General features: G+C 42.9%; 1 protein-coding gene across 15 annotated transcripts in view; it reads right to left on the reverse strand.

Annotated features, from left to right (window-relative positions):
* Window positions 1-18,616, reverse strand: part of Tacc2 (transforming acidic coiled-coil containing protein 2) — a 247,871-nt gene extending 229,255 nt beyond the window's left edge. For all 15 annotated transcript variants that reach the window (XM_023708945.1, XM_023708947.1, XM_023708941.1 and 12 more), the window contains exon 1: window positions 18,528-18,616. The gene's annotated coding sequence lies outside the window, so the exon portion shown is untranslated. The remainder of the gene's footprint in view (window positions 1-18,527) is intronic.
* Window positions 18,617-19,909: the final 1,293 nt, after the last annotated feature.

Below are 19,909 nucleotides of genomic sequence, written 5' to 3' on the forward strand. Positions count from 1 at the left end.
TGGGTCTGCTTATAGGAGCTTTAATCCACTGAGCTATTTGGCCCTCTGGAACTTTCAAAATGCAAATCCCTCCATAAAACAAAGCTTATAATGCCTTCTCTTTTTGTCCCCTAAGATAAAATCAAGAATTTCAGATGCTAAAAAGAACTAGGTCACATTTTCCATGAAAAGCATAGCTAACTGACTATGTACCTACAGAAACAAATATTTGATGAGAAAATGAATAGCATAAGCCCAAGAAAAAGAGAGTAAATGGCTTCAGAAACTTGACCAAGCCATTTGCTAAAATATTTGCTGGGCTAATGACGTGTCATTCCTGTCTAGTCCCTCAGTGTAGCCGCTGGCAGGTGTCAGATATTAATGTAGCTGGAGTCACTCCATGTCCTTGGGGGAGTGAAACTGTACCTTAAAAAGAGATCCAGGACTTAGGCCTTTAATTAATTTAAGGCAACTGGCCACAACTAAGGCTGAATTCCTAAGATTTCTACTTGTGTGTTCTCTAAACAGTGCCTATATGCCAGGTAAAATGCAGCTCTTCCTTCAAATGAACCTAGGGTTAATCTTAATTTTAGGACTAAAATATAAATTGCATTTTTTTCTGTTTGAAAAGATAGTTGTATGAAATTTTATTTTCTACTGATGCTTTGGTAGTACATCATCAAAACTTCAAAACACTCTGACTATATACCAGGACATTCTGGTTCATTAGTTTATTTATTGTATTCCATACAAAGTGAGCTTTTGGGTTGTTTATTTGAGACAGGGTCTCACTGCTTAGTCCAGGCTTGGCTCTGAACTCCTGCCTCAGCCTCAGCCTCCTGAGTGCTGGGATTATAGATAATGCTCCATGGGAAATTAATACACCAGATAATGGATTATGTTTTCTATGAGATTTTTAGTCTCCATAGGAGAAAAAATTTCTTGAGATGTGATAAAGATGCATCTGTTTTAGAAGTTTAATAAATTCTGCTTTTTTCCTGCATAGAATGTTTTAAATCCTTATTGCTAGAAGCGAGTTGAAGGTCATTTTCCCTAAGACCTTTCAGAGATGAGAAGCCGAGGCCTGGAGGACAGCAATGGTTTATTCAGTGTCTCACAGCAAGAAAGGGCTGGAGGCAGACCATCCCATGCAATCCACCGCAGGTCTTAGGGTGCCTCCCCTGAGCAGAGCAGAAAGCTCAGATCAGAAGCGGATGTCCTGCCGAGCTGTGGTCTTCCAGCCCCACAGGCCTCCACAGCTGGTCTGCATCAGTAGAGGGCGTGGGCTGCTCTGCCTTGTCAAGCATGGGCTACATAGCTCTTCATTGGCCAACACAGGTTTACCTAATCCTGCTGCTCCTTGGGCTGCTTCACCAACCCAACCACAGAGGCCAGCTATGGTTCCCACGAATGGCCCAGCCTTCTTCCCAGCCAGGCAAGAAGCCTGGCCTTTCTCCCTCCAGGGGCTGAATTTGGTTGTTCTGACTTCCTACCTTGTACAAGCTGAGCAAGGAGCTACTTATAGCTGTGTTACCATGCTCCTGTTTAACACAAACAAACAGCTGTAGCCCAGAAAAGAGATTTATCAAGAGAGACTGCTTGTTCCCTGCTCTGGCAAGAAACCTTCATGAGCACCAAGTTCCCAGCTGCTATGGGGGTTGGGTGAAATGACCACTTTTACCTCGGACTTCTCCTTAGCCACCTATGTTTTGCCTTTTCTTCATCTCTAGGGCCACCTAAAAATTTGGATGTGAAAAGTCCAATCTTGTAGAAGATTAGGGCTGCCAGGAACTTAGAGACCTCTTGTGCTATCAGAACCCAATGATCAGAGACAAGACTGATCTATCCACCCCTCTGCTGCAAATGGCTGGACCAGCACCTGCCTTGTACAGGCCTGATCTCCACAGGCAGCTCATCCCCACCAGCCCCCTCCAGGCCCAGGAGCACACGAGCCAGCTCAGATCCCAGGGGCATGCTGTGCCACAGAGTGGCCCGCCAGTCACACCGATCCCCAGTAGTAGGATTGGCATCAGCACTAAGCACTTCTTAGCTCCAGATCCCCTACATTCACTCTCTCTTGCTTTTTTTTTTTTCTGTCTTTTTTGAGATGGAGATTGAAACCAGTAGAAGGGTTGAGCTTTGATCCTACCTGGCTCAATATGGGTATGGGACAGAGGTTGTGCGAGGAAACAGAGGAGGCCAGAAAGTTTACTCCTTGGGAAGTCATATAAGTCTTGGATTTTAAAGGACTCTCCACACCAATTTTCATAGTGATTGTACCAGTCTGCAGTCCCACAACAGTGGAGAAGAGTTCCTTTTTCTTCACAGCCCCTCCAGCATTTGTTATTGGCTGACTGGTTGATGTTAGCCATTCTTTAAAAAGCTAGGATTGGAGATCCCATTCAAGCCAGCTCTTCCTTTCCTGGGTATTTTTCCAGAAGAATTAAAAACTTCATACCACAGTGATTTATGTGTACCCATGTTTATAGCAATGCAATTTGTTATAGCCAAAGCCTGGAATCAACCCAGATGCCCGACAACTGAAGAATAGATAAGGAAGATGTGGTATTTTTACACAGTGGAGTATTTTACACAGCTATAAAACAGGATAAATTCGAGTCTTTTGTTGGTAAATGAATGCAACTAGACAATATAGTCTTAAGTGAAATAAATCAGACACACATGTGCAAACATCATATTGTCTCCCTAGTGCAAAAACCTGAAAGAGAAAACTGAAATCTGAAGGGTACAGTAGATACTGAGAAGAGGGAATAAACTTATTTAAAAGGAAAGAATTATTGAGTTGAGGAGAAAGACAGGAGAGAGGGGGAAAGAGATTTACCTAAGTATATAAGCAGGACGGTTTGGACAACTGTACTGTGCATTTCTGCTGGTCTATGGAAAGTAGCAGATAGTACTTAATTTGTTTCGTCTACTTTTTTCAATTGATTGTACTTTTTTATTTCCTTAATTTTTTATACATTTCTGTTTTCTTCCAGTTTTACATGCATATATCTGGTAATATGAATATCTGGTTGGAAGACAATACTATGTATTACAACAAATACTGTGAAATTCATATTATTTTGTTAAGTGAAATTATATATCATTTGTAATTTTTTCTGTTTTAATTCTAATTTGTACTCTCTTTAAAAAAAAAAAAAAAAAAGTAGGGCAGCCAAATAGCTCAGTGGATTAAAATCTCTGCAAGCAGGCACAGGAGCCGGGGGCTTGATCCCCAGGCCTGCCGTGCTGGCCCTGCCCCCAGCACATGCTGAGATGGCAATTGAGACTGGGTATGGTGGTGCTTGCCTGTAATCCCAGCTCTTGGCAGGCTAAGCAGGTGGATCACTACAAGTCCAACCTAGTAGTGAGACACTGAATACCCTGTAGACCCTTCCCTAAAATAAAAAAAAAAAAAAAAAGTCTTGGGGTTCACTTCAGAGATCTACCAGCCATGAATGTGAACTTGTCTAAAGGGATAGGGAGACCCCAGTTGACATCTGAGTAAATATATATTTATAAAACCTACAAAGTACAGTACATATCCTGCTACTCTTTTTGAAACTTATTTTTCTTTTAAAAATTAAGCAGTAACACTAAGACTATTTCCCATGCTCAGTGATAATATTTAATGGGTACAGCAGATATCATGTTGTTTAGAATTTTGGGAGGGCTTTTAGAATTGAACTCAGGACCTCATGCTTGCCAGGCAGGCTCTACACCACTAACCTAAAGACCTGGCCCCTTTGTTTTCCTACATTAGCTATTTACAAACACATACCTCATTTTTTGCTGTTTGTCTATGTCAAGGATGGTTGAGGAAGTTGCAGGGTGAAGCAGGTGGAGTCAGTCTCCACCTGCCCTTGGATAAATCAAGCAGGGAGCTATTGAAACCAGGGAATTGTGCATCAGGGGCACGTAGGGGCTGGCTCTGGTTGGCAGGATCACAAATGAGCAAGTACTGAGAGAGCCAGGCAGAGGGCTGGTAAGCAGCAGGAACATAGGGTGCTTAACCTGGGAAGAGGGGTTGCAAGCAAACTAAGGACAGATCAGCAGGCAGGACAGCTCACTTTGTGCTACTGCTAAGTGGGGAAACCTGGACAGTCATGTCCCAGGAGATCTGAGCTAGGTCTTGAAGGCTCAGATCATCAGCCTGAATCAGGTATGCCGGGCCATGCTGCTTGCCACCTCGTGAATGTCCAAAGAAGAACCTGGGACAATCACAGAAGCTCCCCATCAGCATGAGTACTTCCGGTGATGGGAAATTCATCACCCTTGGTGAGGTAATCAGTCTCTCTGATGTCAGTTTCCTGGACCACTGGAAACTTATTCCTATTGTCCCATAGCCTAGATCCTAAACATAATCCTACTAGATATTCTCCCAGGTTCTGAGCACTGATGATACCACTGGAAACAGGCTGGCAGTGGTCAAAGGTGAAGCTCAAAGCCAACAAAGGACAATCTACTTGAATATATGAACTGTCATTTTCCTCTGGGCCACATGCCTTACATAAATTTGGCTTGTTCTGGGGCTATCATAAGTCAGCCTCCTCCCTCATCAACATAGCTAATTAGCTGTGGCTGACAGCTGCCAATCCACAGCTGGCCGCAGACACATGAGAGATCCCCGCTGAGACCAAGGAAACCACCCAGAGTAGCATTTCGGCTCTGCTTGAAGTGCCAACCCACAGAAGACAAAGCTTAATAAGCGACTCTTGTTTTAAACCACCAAGTTCTGTGGTAGTCTGGCATGATGCAAAAGCTAAGTGATCAGCTTTACCCGCAGGGCTCATCCACTTCCCTTCACAGAGCCCTGCTCCTAGTCAGAGCATCTGTGCACCGGGTCACGACGGATGCCTAGTGAGCAGGCACAGAGGGGGGAGTCACATCCCTCTCCTGGTTCACACGGCTACTGACCAGGGCCCTTGCCTGCTGACCTCCAGTGTTACTTTGGGCTAATGCCAGAGCAAGGACTTGGAGGATAAGATTCCAGTCTGGAATAACAGACTATGTTGTAAGCCACGCAGGGACCCGTATCCCAACACAGAAACATGAAACTGCATCTCGGTCTGCAGTAGAGGCTCTTTCTTTGCACTGAAGCAGATACTCAACGATACATTCACATATAAGGTTCCACTTACTCACAATTTCCATATTATCTCTCTCTGTAGACAAGGTTAGCAAAAACCATAGTTCTTATGAAAACAAGCTGTTGTAACCCACGAAAATGCAGACATCTGTTTACAGCCTGCAGCTGCACTGTGCTGTCACTTTGGAAAATCTAATACAGTATCAACATAGTAGGGAGCTGCGGGTAGAGCAGAGTAGAGATAGGATGGACTGAAGGGTGGGGCTGGTTCATTCTGAAGGCCACCACAGGAATCTTCAGGGGCAAAGGATGGCACCAGCGCCAACTACTATTGAGAGATGTAGCTACCAGTGAGATGTGCTAGAGTCAAGCCGAGAAATGAGTTATTTGCAAGTACAGAGATCAAAACTTAGAACATTCTGAAACCTGTTTCTTAGAAAAGTTTATTGTAAACTCATCCTTAAAAATGTAGGGCCAGAGAGATAGCTCAGTGGTACAAGCTCCAGCCTAGCAAGTGAAAGGTCCCAAGTTCAATCCCCAGTACCCCCCCCAAAAAAAGTGTTAAGGATATTAGCATTGATTACATAGTTTTTTAAAAAAATTTATTATTTTTTTATTTTATTTATTTATGTGGGTAGTGTGTGTGTGTATGTGTGTGTGTGTGGCCAGCTCAGCCCACCAGGGGGCGGGGCTGGCTGGCATGTGGCGCTGGGGCCGATCCGCGGTCTGTGTGCTTTGCTAAGCTTGTTCGGTGCTTTAGACCGCTGAGCCATCCCACCAGCCCAATTACATAGTTTTAAAGTCCTAAATAAACAGGTTTGTGTCAGGTGCCATTTGGCTAATCTATATTTCTTCCTAGAAAGAATGAGAACAACATCTTAATCACATTTGACTATTCTATGATTAGCTTTTAAGGTAGCTAAATAGTGGAGACGTCCTAGCCACCTATCTCCCAGCATTCCCTTCCAATATGATATAAAACAGAAGACGAGAAATGAAAAGTACACAAAAGACAGACATTCCATTCCCTAGAGGCAGGCATGACAACAGGAGAGGTTTAAGCACTTTTGGAACAACTGTGAAAAAAATAGAGGGAAGTCAGAAAACTGTCAGCACAATTTTTTATGTTCCCACTTCCTAAATGTTTATAAGGAATCTGTCTTAGTTACTCTTCTCTCGTTGCTGGGACAAAATATCTGACACCCACAATTAAGGAAGGAAAGGTTTATTTAGCTCACAGTGAATGGAGGTTTCAGTCCATACTTGGTTGGCTCCACAGCAGTCTGGTACATGGCAAAGGGCAGCAGTTCATGGTGGCAGAAAAGAGCAAAACAGCAAGGGCAGGTGGGAAGAGCAGCTGTAACAACAGCCACAGAGAGTGAGTCTGTCTCCCTAACATCACCTTCAGGTAATCTGCCCCACGCTGGGGTGCAGTATTCACACCCATAATCCCAGCAGCACTCACACCCATAATCCCAGCAGCACTCACACCCATAATCCCAGCAGCACTCACACCCATAATCCCAGCAGCACTCACACCCATAATCCCAGCAGCATTCACACCCATAATCCCAGCAGAATAACGAATTAATCACAAAATCTAGAAGTCCTCCCCGTGACTGCATGAGACTTTGGTGAGACAACTAGACACAAACCATAACAGGATCCAAAGCCAGCTTAGCTCCCTGGAAATACCATGGAGAAGACAGAAAGCTCATGGATGGAGGGAGCGTAGGCTGAGCTAGAAGTGGTGCCAGAAGCATTCAGTCCACCCTCACCCAGAATGTCCTTCACAAAGACCTGCGCTAGTGAAAGCTGGCGCTGGGAGAAAGAGATCGCAGAGCTCGGGAAATTTAAAGAGGACAAGCACAAATTAAAGGAGCAAGCTTCAAAATGCATGAGCAGAAAAAAGACAAAATTCACAGGATAAGCGCTCTGCAGGAATAGGCTGTTGGATGGGGAATGGAGGAAAAGGAGAAAATGTAAGTCCTAAACTATCCTGGGAAGCCACAAAAGCAGAAACCTGGTTTACACCACAGCACAACGAACAGCCTCTGCTGCACTGCCCAACTGCGGAATACCATGAAGCAGACGAGAAGGAGGTCAACAAATCCACACAGAGCAACTGAAAGAAAACCAGGAGCCAACACCTTATACACAGCACCCAGGGAACTTCCCACCACTTTAAAACCAGCTATAAGGGCCGGCCAGATAGCTCAGTGGATTAAAGCGCCTGCAAGAGGTGCAGGGGCTGGGGTTTGAGCCACAGGCCTACTGTGTCACCCCACCCCGGGGCACGCTGAGACAGCGATTGAGACTGGGCATGGTGGAGCGCACCTGTAATCTCAGCTCTCGGGAGGCTGTAAGCAGGTGAATCACTACTAGTCCAGTCTAGTAGTGAGACCCTGAACACCCTGTAGACTCTTCCCTAAAATACCAAAAAAAAGAAAAGAAAAGAAAACCAGCTATAAAGCAGAACAAAAATGTAAGTCAGCATTCCAACCAGAATTCAGTGTTTTCAAGTAAGCAGTCAAGCATACATAAAGCATATTGAATTACAACTTTAAAAATCCAAGTGGAAATGGAGAAAAATCAGGTAAAAATGGAGAGTATCTTAACCTCAGGAAAGAAATAGAAGCTGGGCATAGTGGTGCTCATCTGTAATCCTAGTTCTGGGGAGGCTGAAGCAGGAGGATTGCAAGGTGAAGCTCAGTCTGGGCAAGTTAGTGGCTTAAGAAGACCCTGTCTCAAAATTAAAAAAAAAAAAAAATTTAAAAAGGGCTGAGATATAGCTCAGTACAAAAGACTCTGGGTTCAATCTCCAGTATCACAAAAATATAAACGAAAGAAAATAAAAAATTAAACAAAAAGAAAGGGAAAAAAAAAGAAACATGATAAAAGAAAAGGCAAAAAAAAGTATTCCTATTTTTACAGTTCTTGAAGTAACAAGACAAAAAACTGAGCAAATATTTGTAACTTGAAAGAAAACTTGCCAGAATAGAAAAACATTGTACCTGAATCTACATATTAAAACTCACTGGAGTCCTGGGAACATTAATCCAAGACAATGACTTTTAACACATACCCCAGTAACACAATTAGGTTTTATAGAAGAAAAAACCTAGTAAGTAGATCTAATAGCTTGCAGAGCCGAAATAATTAGGCTGGCATCATATTTTTTAAAAAAATGTATCAGGTTGGGTATGCTGGAGCAGACCTGTGAGCCCAGCCCTTGGGAGGCTGAGACAGAAGGATTGCTGTGAGTTTGAGACCACGGTGGGATACATAAACAAGTTCAAGGCCAGCCTGCACTACCTAGCACACCCTGTAAAAAAGGGGGAGGGGGATCAAACAAGATTAAAAAGATTTTTTTTTTAATCTTCCATTTGTTTATTTATTTGGTATAGGATCTGGCTACACAGCTCAGACTGGTAGTGATCCTCCTGTCTCAGCCTCCCCAGCACTGGGATTATGGCGTGTGCCACCATGTCTGGTTTTGGTAGTCGGCATAGGACGCTGGGACCTGCACAGCATGCAGTATCGGGGATGGAACCTGGGTCCTTGTGCTTGCCAGGCAGGCCCTTAGACCGCCAAGCTATCTCCCCAGCTCATCAAACAGCTCTAATGGAACAGCTTGTTGAAGAATTCAGAAGCTGGGGATGTAGTTCAGTGACAGAGAGCATGCTTGGTGTGCGTGATCCCTGGATTCCATCTCACAGCACTACCACCAACAAAAGCAAATAAATGAAAAATAAATAAAATTAAACAAAACAAAGCTAGCCTAAACTAAAAACATCAGCTAAGCATGGTGCCCGGTATCCCAGCTACTTGGAGGGCTGAGGTAGGAAGATCATTATATCCAGTGAAACTGTGCTTCTTCTATCAAGGCTAGAGAAAAGCAGTTTTCAACTTACAATAATTTACTAAATTCTTCACCTATACTGAGGAATCTACTTAATAATGTATTCCATCCAACTGGATGATGACTAGGAAAACTTTGACAAAAGGGCCACTGCTACTGAGGCTTCAAAAATATGAAATGGTACATCTAAGACTACCCCAAAGGTTCAGCAGGGATGAAAGGTCAATGTACAAACTTTGTTGAATTTGTTTATTTATTTATTTATTTATTTATTTTAGGACAGGGTGTACAGGGTCTCACTGTGTAGATTGGACTCATTGTGATCCTCCTGTTTACAGCCTCCCAAGTGCTGGGATTGCCAGTGTGCGCATGCCCAGTCTCAATCAATCTCCATCTCGGCGCACCCCGGGGGCAGGGCCAGCATGGTAGGTCAGGGGATCAAACCCCTGCCCCTGCATCTGCCTAAGCAGGCGCTTTAATCCACTGAGCTACTTGACCAGCTCTTAAAGGCTAATTTTTTTTTTTTTTTTTTTTTTTTTGGCCTGGCTTAGGCTGCCTTAAGGGCAGGTAGGGTGCGGATGTGGAGCTGGGAATTGAACCATGGTCCCCTTGCCTGACTGAGTTTGCCCAACAGGCACTTTAAGCAACTGAGCTAACCTGCAAGTCCCACTTTATTGAGTTTAACAAAATTGGAATAATTTATCTAAAAATGGAGGAGAAAAAGAGGAAAAGGAACTAGAACAAGTTCACTGTATAAGGCCTGATAAAAAATATTAGAGGGAAAATACCCTGATAAACCAGTAAAAGATTAAGTAATAAAATGGGAGAATGAGCACATTAAAAAAAGAATTTGTGAAGCTGTAGTGGCACAATCGGTTAGCGTGCGGTGCTTATATAAAAAAAGAATTTGCAATAAAAATACAAACCTCATTGAAAGAGGAAGAAGCACAACTCATACAACAAAACACAAATTACAAATGGCATAGCAGAAGCCCTGTTAGTTCTTGCAGCAAATGTGAACAGATTTATTTCACCTCTGTAAAGGAAAATACTGAATGTGGCTCATTAAACGAAACCTAAGCTATGCTGTGTCAAAACATACACCTGAAATAAACTGATCAGGGAAGATAAAGGAGATGCATAAAGGCAGGTCGGGAAATGGAAGACAAAAGGCGGCAGGGGCCAAGGTCCTGAAATCCCACACAGGAGAACACAAGTCCAAAAGCATTGCCTGGGCCGGGGAGATAGCTCAGTAGAAGAAGCTTTGCCTGGCAAGCACAAGGTCCTGAGTTCCAGCCCTGGTTACCACACACACAAAGAACGACACTAAAAGCATCGTCTGTAACAAGCAAGGAAAGTTTTTGTGGGAAAAGCCAAAATTGCCAATGAAGGTATAACATTAAGGAATGTATATCCACAATATAGCAACCATCTTTATGAGGCAAATACTAAGGAAAATGCAAGGAGAAATAGATAGAAATATTACAAATGACAAGAGACTTTACTAGTATAGGACACATTAAGTACAGAAAACGAAGATAAAGGGTAAAAGATAAGGATAAAAGGATAAAAGATCTACACAACACAACCAATCTCATGAATACTCATTAAGCTCGCTGCCCTGACGACAAAGCATACATCGTCCTCCAAGATGCCCATGGGACACTCACAAAAATTGACCATCTATTAGGCCAGAGGAAAAAACATCAATAATTTACATAAAGTAAAAATACTAAGAAGAATCTTCTCTGATCAAAACTCAATAAAAGCAGAAATTACTAACAAAATCAACAAGAAGAAATGAAGAATAGCTCTTCCACCTGGAAATAATAAAATTTTCTATAAGTAACTCCTGCAAAATGAGAATTATGAATTTAAATTTGGAATTATAAAAATTTATAATAGCAGCAAAAATACTATATATTAGAATCAATGAGATATAGATAAAGAAGTTATCAAAGGAGAATTGATTACAGTAAAAATATTTATCAGGAAAAATAAAAAAAATTCCCAACTCAAAAATATGGAGAGTAAAAACTAAGTAAACCAAGAAGTATAAAAGAAGAAAGAGAAAATTTAAAAGCCAAATTAATTAAATAAAAAGAGGAAAAATAAATGAACTACAGAACAAATCAAAATTCTAATTTTTTATTTTATTTTATTTTATTTTGTGGAATCGGGGTTGAACTCAGGCCCTTACGCTTGCCAGGCAAGCACTTATTCTACTGAGCCATCTCCCCAGCCTCTAATTTTTTAATAAAATTAGATAAATCACTAATTTGATTAAGAAGAAAGAGAGAGAAAGCATAAAAACACAAAATGACAAGAAGGAAATAGTCATTTTTTCAGAAGAAATTAAAAAAATAAGAGATTATTTTGTAAACTTCTATGCAAATAAAAATGTAATAAAGGATAATATCCTGGGAAAATTTAGATGACCAAAATTGGACAACAAGAGTTTAAACATACCTATCTTCATAGAAAAACATTTTAGAACTTTATTCATGGACTTACTACACAGTGAAATACACACACACACACACACACACACACACGACCAGCTGAATTCATAGAGGAAATTTACTAAAATGTCAATGGTCACAAATTTCCAACACTATACAAATTATTGCAGAGTGTTAAAAAGGCACCAAAGAAAAAAAATCTCTTAACTCCTTTTGTGAAGCATAATTCTTTAACATAATTTAGATGTATACACACGCCTATAAAATGTTCAGACAATGTTGAATGGCAATGGAATGTCCATCTCTGACAAAACACAATGAAAAGAGGATATAAATGAAGGACCATTTTGTAGTAAAAAAAAATACACATATCTGTACATACAAATTAGTTAGGTTAGATATATAGCTACTTTCTCTTAGTTCAATGAGAAGAAAGATTTGTATTAATAGTGTTTAGACAAGATATGCCTGATCTTGTACTATGAATAACTACTATGAAGACAACAATATGCAATGTATTAATTATTGTAACTGTCCTAATAACCTGTCTTGAAACTGTCTCATTGCTATTTCTTTCTCAATAAATTAATTTTTTAAAAAAATCAGACAAAAATGCTAAAACACTTGCAAATAAAATCCAACACCACGTTCAGAAATTAATATACCCTAGACTTACAGACTGAGTGCTCCTGTCCCCGTCCTCCAAATTCATACCTTGACCTTAACCTTCAGTGTGAGGGTGTGGAAGGTGATGAGGTCATGAGGGCTGCACCTTCACCAATAGCCTTGGTGGCCTTATTAGATGAGACCTGGGAGAGATAGTCCCTTTCTCTGCCATGAAAGGACATAGCAAGGAGGTGGCATCTGCAAAGCAGGACGAGGGCCTCCCTAGGCTCTCAGCCAGCACCTGATCTTAGTCTGAATGAGCTCCAGACTGTGAGGAGTCAGTTGCTGTAGGGAACAGCAGAACACTGGGCCACGGCATTCGGTCACAGCAGCCTGCGATGATCAGCACCGCAACATGAAATCAAGGAGGAAAGAAATCAACAGAAGCAAATGCACAAATGGCCCAGAAAGTGGAATTAGCAGACCCTTCTAACCATGAAAAAATAACTTAAGAAAAAGATAGAAATCATGATGTAAGATACAGGAAATTTTCCATGATGGAAAATTTCAGATATATATCATATATATATATCTGAAATATATCAGATATCAGATATATATCAGATATATATCAGATATATTAATATATATCATATATATGAGAGAGATATAGATATAGATATAGATATTAGGAAAAATACAGAAACTCTGTGAGAAAAAGAGTAGAAAAATACTTTAAGGGACACATCAACAAAAAGCAATTTGTAGATCTTGGTTTAAATAAACTAACTTTGCTGGAGATAACTCAGCATCCTAAGTGCCTGCCTGCCAAGCCCAAGGACCTCAGTTCAATCTCCAGTACAAAAAATACATACATACATACATACATAAGCAAACTTTTTAAAAAGTGAGGTAATCAGGAATATTTGAACACCAACAGGATTTTGAATATTAAGGAATTATTAAAAAAAGAAGTATGGCTCCCAGTTTTAGGTGCTTGGCAGCTGCAGTTTACAGTACAGTTATGGCCAAGTCCAAGAACCACACCGTGCTCAACCAGTCCTGAAAATGGCACAGAAATGGCATCAAGAAACCTCGGTCACAAAGATACAAATCTCTGAAGGGGGTGGATCCCAAGTTCCTCAGGAACATGCGTTTTGCCAAGCAGCACAACAAGAAGGGCTTCAAGAAGATGCAGGCAAACAGTGCCAAGGCCATGAGTGCACACACCGAGGCTATCAAGGCCCTCGTCAAGCCCAAGGAGGTCAAGCCCAAGATCTTTCCAAAGGGAGTAAAGTGCAAGTTCATTCGACTTGCCTATATTGCCCACCCCAAGCTTGGGAAGTATATCTGCACCCGCACTGCCAAGGGTTACAGGCCTTGCTGGCCAATGCCCCAGGCTCCAGCCAAGGCTGAGGCTCCAGCTTCTGCTCCAGCCCAGGCCCGTGCTTAGGCCCCCATGAGGCTCCACAGCAAAAGCTTCTTATCTGCTGATATAGAAATGGAAGGACTGATATGACCTCTGGGGTGCCATCTGTGGGGGGCTGGTATCCTCCTGTGCTCTTTGTACAAATAAACCCGAGGGAGGATAAAAAAAAAAAAAAAAAAAAAAAAAAGAAGTATGTATGATGAGGCTATATATGTATACAAAAAGAGTCTTCATTTTTTTTTTTAAATGTATTTAGCACAGGTCTACAGGGTCTCACTACACAGATCAGACTCATAGTGATACTACTGTTTTCAGCCTCCCAAGTGCTGGGATTACAGGCACATGCCACCACGCCCAGTCTCAATCACCGTCTCAGCGCACCTGGTGTATGTGTGGGGGTCAGCAAAGCACACTGAGGGTCAAACCCTAGTCCCTGTGTCTGCCTAAGCAAGCGCTTTAATCCACTGAGCTATCTGGCCAGCCCTCTCATCTTTCATAAACACATATTTAATATTGCTGATTGGATGACAGAATGACTTCCTTTGAAACAGTCTGGCAGTGAGGTGAGGAAGACAGATGTTTGTGGATAGTGGAGTAACAATGAAAGAAGACTGGAACTATGCAGATAATTGTTGAAACAAGTAATGGGTACATGAGCATGTCTGTGATATTCTCTCTACTTTGGTATGCTTAAAAATTTCATAATGAAATTTTAAAGCAGGAAATTAGGAGGCATGAAAAGAAATCCTTCCTCCTCCTTTTGTGAGTAGGATCCGCTTCAGTTCCTGATCCAATACTGATCAGACCAGTCACTGCCTGTCAATGGGAAGCTTTGGAATTAGGCCATCCTTTCCCAAGGCAAACAGGAAGACAATCTGCCAGTCATTTAAGCTACTAAAATAAGCTAGTTTTGATTTGCATTTTCCAAGCTAAATTTGCCTGTTGGCACTTGAAACATGAGGCCCAGCACCTCCAATGACCTCTACATCCATGTGTGGCCCCTAGTTCATGGTTCAGCGCTTCTTTTCCATCCATGCTGGTTTGATCACTAGCACCATGTGTTTGATCATAAATCCCTGCTCTTACAACCTGAACCTGAGCCTTCTTAAACACTTCTCCAAAGGATTACTTGCTGAATTTCCTATGACTAGGATCTGCCCATGTAACAGAAGCTCTGATAATGATGTGTCAAGGGGGCATCTCTTGGCCAAGATATGCCAACCTGAAACTTCTGCTAAATGCTAAGTAAGGAAGAGATATTTGTAAAAGCGTTGTCAATCCTAGGACAGTAAAGCAAGCTAGTTTGGGGAAGGGGGAGGAACTCCTGGCAAACACCAAACAGTGAGCCTTCCAGCAGACAGGCAAACAATATCACCAAGTGCTTTTCAAAGAAACAGAGCACATGAGACTATGATCTTGTGACAAACCCAGATTCAAGCGCTGGTTGTCTCATCTGTTTGCTATGAAACATGCGACACAAAGTCACTTGTCAGATCCTGTCTTGAGCTTGGAAGGGTTATCAGCTTCAGCAGAAGTCTATTCCCAGGAATGATTTTCTTAAGTGACCAAAAGTGAATGCAAAGCCATGTTTTTTAAGGTCACTGAGTCACCTACAAAGTATGTCCTCCAAAATGAGTCTCAGTTAGAAACAACCACTCCGGCTTCACATGCCCATCCCTTTCACAATCCTTTCACGTGTAAATGAGCATACCCAGAAAGACATACATGGTTTGACAGCCTAAGTTTTACAACTCAGGACTTAATAAGCAGCAAAGACAGCTGTCCTGGAAGTCTTTGGTAGAACCCAGATATTTCTTTGAGCTCCTGAATACTGAGACACAAGCACTAGCAGTCACTCCTCAGCTTTGTACAGATGTAGGCAGCGTGACTACAGAAAGCGAGCCTTCTCTGCTTGGTCACCATCAGCCTGTGTTGCTGGGTTTCATCTCTTTACAGTTCTTTGGCACCAATTCTGGCACAGAGATCTGTGAGGCTGTTCCCTGACTTGCATGCAGAATTTCCCCTTTTTAGGTCACAAACTCAGCCTTCACTCGTCACAGTCACTCTTTCCACGTGTCAATTTTAAACACCGTTATTAATAACATTTATGAAACATTGGCAAGTGACAACTATCTTGCCTCTCTTCGCTATACTTGGGCATTTCAGGAGATTAAAATACAAGAACCAACTTGTCTCTGCAGGCTGGGATTGTAAAAACACAGAGTGGGCTGGGAATACAGCTCAGTGATAAAATACTTTGCCGGGCATGCGCAAGGCCCTGGGTTGATCCAGTGCTGCAAACAAAACAAACAACAATGACACAAACAAAAGCCCACCCTGATACCCATCTCTTCCAAACACAGATGAAATAAAGACCCAAGGACAGGGTTTACAGTCAGTTGTCCAGGACCCACAGAGGATGCAAACAAGCCCACAAAAGCTGGTCCTGCTAGGCTGGCTTCTCAGGCAGTGTCTAGCTATTCCCTCATTACCTCACCACTTAAAGCTATAGTCTCCGTGTCCTGCCTTTGGGATCAAGTGGGGTCTCCTGTGCTGAGCTGGAAAAGTCTCCCCTGGGTCTATGTCCTCCTTGGAGAGGGGTCAGCATCCAAGTGAGTTTGGTTTCTTGCTGGCCAATACCCATGGTCTCCTTGATTCTGTTTCCCCTACTTCTCTCCTTTTCTTGTCAGCCACTAGGTGGTGTGTGTCTCATACCCAGCATGCCCCTGGCTGTGGAATGCACACCCTTCCCTTCAGTTAGCAGTGGCACTGCCCACCTTTCAGTTCTCTATTCCAATGAAAGTACACATTTTGCAGCAAAATCTAAAGGTTTGTTTCTGTACTTTCTCTCTGAAAAAGCACTCATTCCTCACCCCTTCCACCTCTCTACTCCCTTTCCAAGCCCTCTACTGACTGGGTGGCCTTGGCTCACGACACACCCCCACCAACGCTGCTGATTAAACTTGGGCCAGATTCTGCCTCAAAGTGGCCTGATCAGATTTTCTCTCCTGTTATTTGATAAGGACCCTGAACGTCATAAAGGACAGTCCCTAGTCACAAGGCAGTGAGGAAGTGAGGCAGGACAAGAGGCAGAGAAATCTGGGCTTGTGCAAACTAAACTCAGAGAGGGGCAGAATGAGAAGCAGCAGAGACTGCAGCAGCGACTGGTCCACACGCAGATCAGAATGAAGCGGTGGTTGCTGGGAAGCCAGGTGAAAGAGTTGCTCAACAAATACCTGTCTTTTTTGAGTAGGTTTCTGTCTCTTGTAATCAAACATTACTGATCCCAACCACAGTTGCCTCTGACCCCCCAGACTCTGGCACTGCTTCCATCCTCACCCTCTCTCAGCCTCTCTGCAGCCTCTGCCTGTGTCACCTGCCTTCCTCCTCAGATCTTATCCATTCAGCACCTTCCAGATAAGGTGCTGCCCAGTCCCGCTTGGTCTCCTCAGGCTCCAACTGCCCTGTTCATGAAACTCAGGATTTGGTCTTCTAACCCGATCTTCTCCCTGAAGAGACCGTAGCTTCCATAAACTGCCCTCTCCTACGCCAAATGCATGCTCCTCTCTGCTGGAGAGCTCTGCTTCAATGACTGTCAGCTCAACCTCTTGAATTGTGCACTTGCCACATTTTCACTCCAGCTACCTGCTCTTACCTCTCCCATTTCCGCCTGGGGAACTTGTTCTTTCTGACCCCTGGCCTGGGCCCTTCATTCTCCATGGCCTGGCTATTCCCTGCTTAGTATCTGCCTCCCTCCTTGCTTTGTTGGGAGCTCCATGGGGGCAGGAATACAACTCTAGCTTCTCTCCCGGGGTCTCGACATTGAGTATAGGGGGGTCACTTAGTATTTGCTGAATGAAATAAAAACATGAATGGTTATTTTGTATCTTCCTCTCTGCCGCATTCCTCTTGTTCCTCTGTGTCCAGCACTCACCAAGCCCTCCAGACTCTCCTTTCCCTACCTCTCTCTCCTCATCCCTTTCCCATCATTCCCTCTGCTCAGGCCACATATCTACCTACCCCTCAGAACTATGGAAGAAGTAAGCATGCAACATAGAGCCCAGCAGATGGACTTATGGGGAGATGGTGGCAGCAGAGCGTTTACAACTTCCCAAGTCCCCTCAGGTAAACAGACAGGACAGCTGATGGAGTCCCAAGACCTGCGCCCAATATTTACAACAAAACTAGGTAAGAAGCTGTCTCCCGAATGTGTGGGCCCAGGAGGCCAACCAGGAAAGCACCAGGCAGCTAAGCCCGAGAACAGGAGACCCTCCAGAGCCGACAGGTATTCTCTGTAAAGGCAGTGGGTTCACGGGTGAAGCAGCAGCTCCAACACTTTCGTCCTGTTGGTCTACACCTGTGCTGATCTTGAAGCGTGCACTTCCCTTTGATGGGACATAGTAGACGGCACTGTGCACACGTCCGCGCTCACACATGCACATGCTCTGCTGTGTTTCACTGGACTGTAGCACCCTGAGGGGGCTCAGCGCTCACCTAACTTTAAGCTTTGACCTGATGATTCTGTTGTAGCTGACAATAAGTCAACCCCGGAAACACAGTCCTGCCGTAAGCACACGGCAGCTGCAGTTGGCAGCCACAGCCGCAGAAACAGGCTGAAAAGGCACTTAGGGAGAGGCTAGAGAAATACCTAGGCAAACGTGTCACCATGGTTACCACTGCTAAAATAACTTTCTTACAAACTCTTGGTGTATTAGGACCTTAAGGATTCTCAAATTATTCCACAGACTCACAAACACTTGAAATTATAATTCGCCTCAGGCAGAATCATCGTAGAGACCAGAAGAAATTCGTATTATCTAGTCCAACCCCTCAGTTTACAAATGCAGAGACTAAGATCAAGATTAATGGGGCCATATCCTACTAAAAGAAACCAGTAATGTACAAGAAAGAAGAGGTGCCGTTGATTTGGTTTAGGAGAGAATTGGGGGCAGAGAGGAAGGAGCACAGATGTGCCTTTAATTTGTCTTTATAAGGAAAGAAAAAAGAGAGAAATGCAGGTATCCCTCCATTCTCAGAGCGAGTCTAAAGCCACCCATTGTGTAAAGGAACGAAGCCATCTCTCTGAGATTGACTTACCCCAGTGTCCCCTTAGCATGAACAGCAGCGAGAGAGAAGAGTCCTCTCTCCCAAGATTACAACTTTTCAGCACTGCCCTCCGCCCGCAGTCTGCCTTCGCCAGGATCACATGGAATTGTTCTATAAATGTGCTTTGGCTTAGGGTTGGGAACGCTGGCCCGCAAGGCAGTGGCGTGTACGCAATCTGACCCCGGCCAGGAGGCGGCTTTCCAGCGGGCTCTGCAGCCCCGGGGGAGGCAACAGCGAGGGGGAATCTTGCAGGTACTGCCCGCCTGCAGCTCTAGTTTTTCTCCTCTCTGTTTACCTGGGAATAAAAGCTTGTATCAACTACTTGGGCTGCAGTTTAATGAACTTGGAGCTGTTCTATATTTTGGCCAGGACCCGGCACTTGGCAAAGCAAAGCAGCCTTAAAGAAACACAATAAAATTAGCAGTGCTTCCAGTAAATGGGGCAGAGCATTGTCAGCTTCCACTGCTCTGATGATATAAAGTTGTCCTTTTTGGAGATGTCAATATGTGCTTATAAGAAAGGGATGAGTAGGTCCTCTTAGACAAATGCTAAATAACAAGCGACCAAAAGTACCACTGGTCTTTAATGAATTAAAATGTCACCATATAAGGGCAAACTAAGCAACTGTTAGGAAGGGTATGGCTGTCTCTGTGTCGACACTAAAACTTTTCAAGACACATCATTAAGTGAAAAACTTAAGGGCCAAAAAGTGGGTGTATAGTACTCTGTCATTAGAATAGAAGAAAAGAACGGGAGAAATTGACATGTACATATCACATCATATTCAGTATGAATGTCTGTGATCAAAATGTAATTATAAAACACACTATAGTACAATAGATAAATTACTGGGAATTCATATAAAAAACAAATAACAGTGGTCAGACTGGTGATAGAGAAAGAATAAAAACTATCCCACATTTCCTACCCTAGTCTAGAAATTTTAGCACCTGTACATGGAGTAATTTTTACATAAAATTTAAAAGGTAATCTCCTTTTCATTGGAAATGTCTAATTTTCAAGATTATTCTACTATTCATTGTATTGAATTCAATTAACCAAATCTCAGGGATTCTTTTCATATTTTTAAAAGTTTTGCTGGGCATGGTTGTACATGCTTGTAATTCGAGCCACTTGAGACCAGCCTGGGCAACTAAGTGAAATCCTGTCTCAAAATAAAAAATAAAAAGGTCTGGGGACATAGCTCAGTGCAGAGCTTCTCTAGATTCAATTTCTGTACTAAACGAAAGAAACAGAGAAAGTAAGAAAAAAAGAAGAAAACAGAAGGAAGGGATGGAGAGAAAGAGAAATGTGTGTGTGTGTGTGTGTGTGTGTGTGTGTGTGAGAGAGAGAGAGAGAGAGAGAGAGAGAGA

The sequence above is a fragment of the Octodon degus genome, unplaced genomic scaffold, assembly GCF_000260255.1.
Source record: "Octodon degus isolate 3935 unplaced genomic scaffold, OctDeg1.0 scaffold00010, whole genome shotgun sequence".
Taxonomy (NCBI): domain Eukaryota; kingdom Metazoa; phylum Chordata; class Mammalia; order Rodentia; family Octodontidae; genus Octodon; species Octodon degus.